Genomic DNA, 8,241 nt, shown 5'->3' on the forward strand with positions numbered 1-8,241 from the left:
AATCGCTGCTTCACGCAGCTGGTATGTTTGCAGCTTTAGCTAATGAAGAAGGAAGTGATTGCAGGGGAAGGTGCCAAGGGAGTTTGGGAAGGTTTGGGGAGTGGAGAAAGAGTGAACCAGGATGCCCTAAAGCAGACAGTTTGTGGAAAGCTGACAAAGGATAGGAGGAGAATATATGTGTAATGGTGGCAGCTTGCTGGAGGTGGCAGAAATAGCAGCTAATGATCCTTTGGATGTGCATGCTGGTGGGATGCTAAGTGAGGACCTAGGGGGCCCTTTTGTTGTTATGAGAGGGAAGAGAAGAGGTGAGGGTAGAAGTGCAGGAGATGGGTCAGACATGGTGAGAAGCCACGTCTACCACAGTAGCTGGGAATCCTCATTTGAGAAAGAAAGTGAACATTTTGGAGGGTCTTTTGTAGAAGGTGGTATCATCAGAAAGGATGTGACAGAGACAGAGGAACTGGGAGAATGGAATGGAGTCCTTACAGGAAGCAGGGTGTGAGGATGTATAGTCAAGGTAACTGTGGGGGGCAGTGAGTTTATAGTGGATATTGTTGGCCAGCCTATCCCCAGAAATGGAAACAGAGATGTTGAGGAAAGGGGGGAGGAGTCAAATGGACCAGGTGAAGGTGAGAGCGGGGTAGAAATCGGAAGCAAAATTGATCAACATTTCCAATTTTGGACAAGAGAGAAAAGCAGCACCAATGATGTCATTGAAGTACCAGAGAAAGAGTTGTGAGTAGGACTGGAATAAGGAATGTTCCACGCACTGCACAGAGACAGGCATCCCTGGGCTCATGCAGGTACCCATGGCCATACCAATGACCTGAAGAAAGAGAGAGGAGTCAAAGAACAGGTTGTGCAAAGTGAGGCTGAGTTCAGCCAGATGGAAGAGGGAGGGGGTTAGTTCAGGCCTCTCTGTCCCAGGAAGAAGCGGAGAGCACTAAGACCAACCAGGTGGTGAATGGACATGTAAAGGGATTGCACATCTATGATGAAGAGAAGGTGGCCGGAGCCCATGAACTGGAAATTGTGCAACTGATGTAAAGCACCAGAGGACTTGTGGATGTAAGTGGGAAGGGATTGGACAAGAGGAGAAAAAAAATTGACTTGTGGTAGGAAGAGATGAATTCTATGGGGCAGAAGCAGGCAAAAACAATGGGTTTGCCGGCCCAGTCCTGGATTTTGGGAAGGAAGTCAAAGTGGGCTGTGTTGGATCCGGGGACTATAAGCTTGGAGGCAGTACAGAGGGAAATGACCAGATGAAATGAGGTTAGTGACCATAGTGGACACAATAGCTTGGGTGTTCAAGGGGGAGATTGGAAGAGGTGTCCAAGAGCTGGTGCTGAGCCTCCAATGAATCATATACCAACCTTTTCATACCATCAGTTCAGAAGAAGAGTTGCTGGACCTGAAATGTTAACTTTGATTTCTCTTCACAGACGCTGTCAAACCTGCTGAGTTTTCCCTGCAATTTGCATTTTTGTTTCTAATCCAATCTGGAATTGAGAGCTGAAGTTCTATTTGTAAGCACTCTGCGATGTGCAACTCCAGCAGGCCCCATGGTTGACCTTAAGCTATGCTTGATTGTTGTAAAGACTGTTCTGGCATCCTTTAGCGAATGATATCTGCCAACATTACCCAACCTGGCCTTCATGTGACTCCACACCGGAGGAAATGTGAGTTTTCTTTTAACTGCCCTCTGAAAGTGCACTTGTACAGCAGGCTGAATGGTCTCATCCTGCAAGATTCCAGTATTCTAAAATGGAAAATAATGCAACTGTTTCAGAAATATTTTTGCAGCACTAAAAGGCAGATGAGTACAGAGAAGGCCGATAACCAGGTCAATGTAACAGAAACAAACGCTGTGTAAATACGAAAACAGAATTTCATCAGCGTACAGAAAAGTGTTAAAGAGGAGTTAAAGTGAAGAACTTTAATAAAACCAGTTGATCAAGAATTGAACCTAGAGCTTTCAGCATTTTTTTCACAGCTGACAGCGAATTGTGTAGTTAAATGGTCATTAAAAATTAGTTAATTTGTGGTTTCTGACTAATTCCAGCTGTGAATCATTTGAAGACTGAATGATCCATTTGGAAGTGTGAGTTGGGAGTTGAGACTGATCCCAAACTGAGGCTGACAGGAATGCCTGGTGCGACAGATGGTCAAGGTGGTTTTAAACTGGTGGCTGGTCCTTCCCTGCTAAGACTGAAAATTGTTAATTTGCCTCTCCTTCTCTGTGTCCTGGATCTGCTGCAAGGTGGGCCCAAACAATGCAAGGATGTGATGTGAAGGGATTGCTTAGTGCAGGTTTCAGAAAAGGAGAAAGGCATTCTCAGTCTGGGGAAGTAATGAGATGGTGATGAAGTGAAAAGCAAATATTTGGCTATCCCATTATCTGAAGACTCCAGTTCTTCGGCACAGTAATTGTACAAGAATGAAGAAAGGGAATGTTAATATGTTGTGTGCAATAGGAAGAGCTGACTTAAGGGCGATCCAATTTATTAGCATTGTGTCAACATTTGGGGAGCACATTTTATTGGTTAAGATGCCTAGCCTCTCTCCTGCTCTGTTTCATCAGTGGTGCCCCACTGATCTGGTGGGAGACTTGTCCAAAAGTCAAGAAAAGATGGAACCCAGAGTCCTTGCACGCTTGGTCATGTTGGCTCAGAGCCACTTAACAGATGCTGCTTCTCATTGCTGGATGTATGTGCTTGCATATGCAAGCCCAGCAGGTCTCAGCAGAGTGATGCAATGAATGCACCATTTGAGTGAGGGGCCACTCCCCATAAGCAATCCGGAATTAAAGCCATAACTAACAACCTCACGGATATGAGGACGCCGACAGAACAATACCGTAAGCACCCCTGACCTCCTACCACTGCAGAGTCCAGGAGGACTGTACCCAATAACTTTGACATGCAGCAAGAACTGGTTATGTGAAGAGTGAGGGCATCAGTGACCTCATACAAGGCACTCACTGCTTGTACTCTACTGAGGACTCATGTACTATTCACACCCTGTCATTCACAGGACGAGGGAGTCACTAGCCGGGCAGCGTTTATTGCCCATCCCTAATTGGACACAGGGCAGTTAAGAGCCAACCACATTGCTGTGGATCTAGAAGACCAGGTGAGGGTGGCAGTTTCCTTCCCTAAAGAGCATCAGAGAGCCAGATGGGTTTTTACAACAATTGACAATGGATTCACGGTCACCATTGGACTCTTAATTCCAGATATTAGTTGAATTTAAATTCTACCATCTGCCACGGTAGAACCCGGGTCCCCAGAATGTTATCTGGGTCTGTGGATTAACAGCCTGGTGATTAATACGACTAGGCCATCACCTCCCCATGTACTGGTTTCTGTCTGATGTAGCCTCCTGCCACTAGCTCTATGGTTCAGACATGAGAATATTCTGAATAATGAGAAAATACTCAGTTCAAATGAAGTAAAATCCATCCTAGATTGCACTAATACAGTGACTGCTGTTACAAAACCACCTGGTTCAGTTAGATGTAACTCCAGGTGCAGATCCATGACTTGAACTGTTGGTTGCTCTCTGAAATGGGACGACCACAGTTGCATAATTGCTTACACTCAGAAGGTGGAGAGGGCCAGGAGTTACTGACTGTGGATTTGATGGTTGAAGTAGCAGCAAAGGTAAATGTATTCCCTTATGTTAGAATTCCCTGAGGTGGAGGGTGAACGGTCCAGGCCTGAAACGTTAGCTTTCCTGCTCCTCTGATGCTGCTTGGCCTGCTCTGTTCATCCAGCTCTACACCTTGTTTTCCCTGACGTGATGCAGGCTAATGGACTGTGAATGGAGCAGGTGAGGAACCAGACAATCTCTCAGGACTTATGAGCTCCTGCCAAAACTAAGCTCATATTAAAGAATTCTCTCTCTCTCTCTCTCTCTCTTTCTCTGTATGTGTCTGTCTGTTTCAGGCTAGCTCTCTCACGCTGTCTCTCAGGCTGTCTTTCTCTCTCTGTTTAGCTCACTTTCTCTCTCCGCCTCACCCTCCTCACTCCCTCACTGTTTCTCTTGTTCTCTCTCTTGAGCTTGTTAATACCCAAACAGCCCTAACTTCTTACAGACTCTCTTCAAACTTGGTGCATTCTGGCACACTGTGATTTGAACCTCCACACCTGCTGTAGGATAAGGCATACAATACCTGAACAAACACTTCTCGAGAATCATGGATCTCTCCAGTGTCTAAACATGTGTGTCACTCGATGGCCTGACAGGCGCACTTCCTCACCTTGTTGAGATGAGACGGTGGCCTGGTTGGTTGGAGCTGATTTTTCTCCTGGTCTCACAGGGACAGTGCACCACAGACAGCTGCGGGCAATAACTTTCCCCAGGACTCCTGATGAAAAATACACTGAAGTCTAAAGATGTGCCCAGTACCTTGAACCACTGAAGCAGTGAATATTAAAAGAAATTGACATCAAGGCCACATTTGACTAGGTGTGGCATCAAGGAGCCCCAACAAAATTGGAATTAATGGGCAACAGGGGAATATTGATCGCAGTCAGACCTGGCACATTGGAAGATGGGTGTGGTTGTTGGAGGTCAGCCATCTCAGCTCCAGGATATCTCTGCAGGAGTTCCTCAGGGTAGTGTCATAGAACCAACCATCTTCAGCTGCTTCTTCAAGAACCTTCAAGTGTAACACCAGAATACACAATCATCAGTGACCAATGTTCAGCATCATTCGCGACTCATCAGATATTGAAACAATCCTTGTCCAAGTGTGCACAATCTGGACAATATCCAGGCTCGGGCTGACAACTGGCAAGTAACATTCGTGCCATGCAAATGCCAGTTAATAACCCTCTTCAATAAGAGACAATTTAACACCACCCTTGACATTCAACAGTGTTATCATCATTGAATTCCCCAATATTGACATCCTGGAGGATATTATTGACCGGAAACTCAACTAGACTCACCACATATGCAGATTTTTACAAGAGTGCGTCAAAAGCTGGGGATACCACGGCAAGTAATTCACTTCCTGATTTCCCAAAGCCTGTCCGCCATCTACAAGGCACAAGTCAGGAGTGCGATGGTATACTCCCCATTTGCCTGGATGAGTGCAGGCCCAACAACACTCAAGAAGATTGTCACCACATCCAGGACCAAACAGCCTGTTTGACTGGCATCACATCCACACCGTCCACCATTGAAGTTGGGTCGCAGCAATGTGTACCATCTAAAAGATGCAGTGAAGAAATTTACTGAGGCTCCTCAGACAACACCTTCCGAACCCACCACCACTTTTGTCTAGAAGGCCAAGGGTAGCAGATACTTGCAAATACCACCACCTCAAGTTCCCATCCAAGCAACTCATTGTCCTGGCTTGGAAATATATCACCATTCCTTCACTGTTGCTGGGTCAAAATCCTGGAATTCCCTCAACAGCATGTGGGTTCACTTATACCAAATGGACTGCAGTGGTTCAAGAAGGCAGCTCAGCACCACCTTCTCAAGGACAACAATGGAAGGCTAGCCAGCTGGTCATGCCAACATCCCATGAGAGTATAAAAGAAAAAAGTAACACATTTCAACTGAAGTAACCAAGCTGCTTTGCAATATCATAATTAAAGTTAATATACATGCATTTTTCGTGACAAATGATAACATTGGGTATGTATCCAGCCCAGACAATGGTGTAAAACCCATATATCAGATCAGCTGCCCATTAATATCTGACACTACATATAACAGGTGGATCATACAATAATGCACATTTTACTCCACCGCCCGAGAGGAGTTTCTGATCCAGAACGTCTACAGATAAGAGGGGAATCAAAGATTATTTCTGACCTGACTAATGTTCATAAAACATGCAAATTACAATGTTTTTAATAACATCAACTGTGATCACTAAGCACATATTTTCTGAATTAAATGCAATACAAGGGAATGGCGTGGTGGCTCAGTGGCTAGCACTGCTGCCTCACAGCGCCAGGAACCTGGGTTCGATTCCAGCCTTGGGTGACTGTGTGGAGCTTGCATATTCTTCCTGTGTCTGTGGGGGTTTCATCTGGGTGACGTGGTTTCCTTCCACATTCCAAAGATGTGCAGGTTATGTGGATTGGCGATTATATTCAGGAATGTACAGGCCAGGTGGATTAGCCGTGGGAAATGCAGGGTCATAGGGATGTGGTAGCTGGTTGGTCTGGGTGGGATGCTCTTAGGAGAGTCAGCGAGGACTTGAATGGCCTGTGCCACACTGTAGGGATTCTATGAACATTAAATCCTTAGTATATTTGTTAGTTGTGGTTTTCAAATGAACACTGCCTAAAGAGAAGCTTTGGGAAAAGCCAAAAATCAGACAGCCCCACTTGTATTAACCATATCTGTTACACCCTTCCCTAGCCCTGGCCATCACCACATGCAATAACATTTAAGTTAACCGAACTTGCATGCATTTAAAAGATTCCCAGCACTCCTTTACCTTATTCGTCTGGAGAATACTTCTTTCCAGGTATTTTTGTCCTGAAGTCGTCCCCCAACTTCAGTTTTACTGCATTTAACCGTGACCAGTGTGGTTTATCTAATAATCATTGTAAAATCAGTTTTTCTGAGGAGTATACATTAAAAAGGGTTCAATCACTTAATCTGCCTGTATCCCATTGCAGATTCTCTACTTACTCTTTATTACATATTTTCCAACCTATCTTGGTGTTCTTTAGCTACTAAAGATTCAATCATCTCAATGATATAGGTCCTAAATAGTTATGGCCACAGCACTGGACCCAGTGGCACTCTGCTAGCTGCAGTTTACCAGACTGTTGGGGATTGACTTTTGACTACTCCCTGCTTGCTGTTGGGTAATTGGTCTTTTTTTTCCCCAGGCTGACATGCTAATCCCACATCTAGTTCAGCAACTTTTGTAGCATCTTATTAAGCACCTTTTGGAAATCCATATGTGTCACAACTTTCACGTGAATGTTACATTATCAGAAAAATACTAATAGGTTACATAAACAGGATTTCCCTTTTGCAGAGCTATTGCCTGATTACAACATATTTTTCCAAAAAAGTATCCCACTGTATGTTCCGTTAGTAATGGATTCTAGCACCTCGTCAAAGAGAAGGCTGTACATTCCTGGCCTGTGCATTTCCTAATTACTGTAAAGCTCTGGACTTTGTGGATATTCAGTACTGTATTAATTTAACAATTTGATTCCTGTTTCATTTAATCTCTTCAAAGTATCTCATTGCATTGGCTAGATTTAATTCCTGATTCCTATTAATTACGCTTCCATTTTGAAACTTGGAGAAACTTTCTACATCATCTGCTTAGGTAGCAGGTGACATTTTTCCATTCTGGAATTGTTTGTGCGCTGTGAGGTGACTCTGAGGAAGGCTCACTGGAGCTGAAACGTTAACTCTGATTTCTCTCCATAGATGCTGCCAGACCAGCTGAGCTTTTTCAGCAATAGACAATAGGTGCTGGAGAAGGCCACACAGACAGACACTCGAGGGTGGATGAGAACTGTAGTTTTTTTAAAAAATTTCAGTAATATACTTTATGCATAAAAGTCTTTATATACATGCACAGTCACTAGCGCAGTTTGATTCTGCACAATCTTCACATATGTAAAACAAACAAACCCAAAGCATTTCTTACTCATGTAAGATACTATTTACATATATTTGAGGCATTAGGATGGTCTGACAACCAAACAGACCCCCATTTAATTTTGGGAGAAAGACCTCAGACCATGGTCTTTCCCCACTGCGCCTTGGCAGCAGCTGCCCCAAGCTTTAGTGCACCCCTCAGCATGTAGTCCTGGGCGTTGGAATGGGCCAGTCTGCAGCACTCGGTCAGTGTCAACTCCTTGTTCTAGAAGACCAACACTTTCCTGGCAGAACAAACAGTGTCTTTCACTGAGTTGATGGTCCTCCAGGCAGCGTTGCTGTTTGTCTCAGAGTGTGTCCCAGGGAACAGGCCAGCACAGAGTCCTGCATCATGGAGCTCCTCAGGATGAACTTTGACAAAAACTACTGCATCTCTCTCCAGGCTTCCTTTGCAAAGGCACATTCCAGCAGGTGTGTGACAGTTTCTACCCACTGGGACCATTTTGACGGCACCGTCTAGTGGTGCAGAGAGTCTGGGTGTACAAGAAGGATCTTACAGACAGTGCCCTTCTCATCACCAGCCCAGTGATGCCTTGCTGCTTGTTGGAAAGCTCTGGTGGTGAGGCATTTGGTCCAATGACTTTG

The sequence above is a fragment of the Stegostoma tigrinum genome, chromosome 29 (genome assembly GCF_030684315.1).
Source record: "Stegostoma tigrinum isolate sSteTig4 chromosome 29, sSteTig4.hap1, whole genome shotgun sequence".
Classification (NCBI taxonomy): domain Eukaryota; kingdom Metazoa; phylum Chordata; class Chondrichthyes; order Orectolobiformes; family Stegostomatidae; genus Stegostoma; species Stegostoma tigrinum.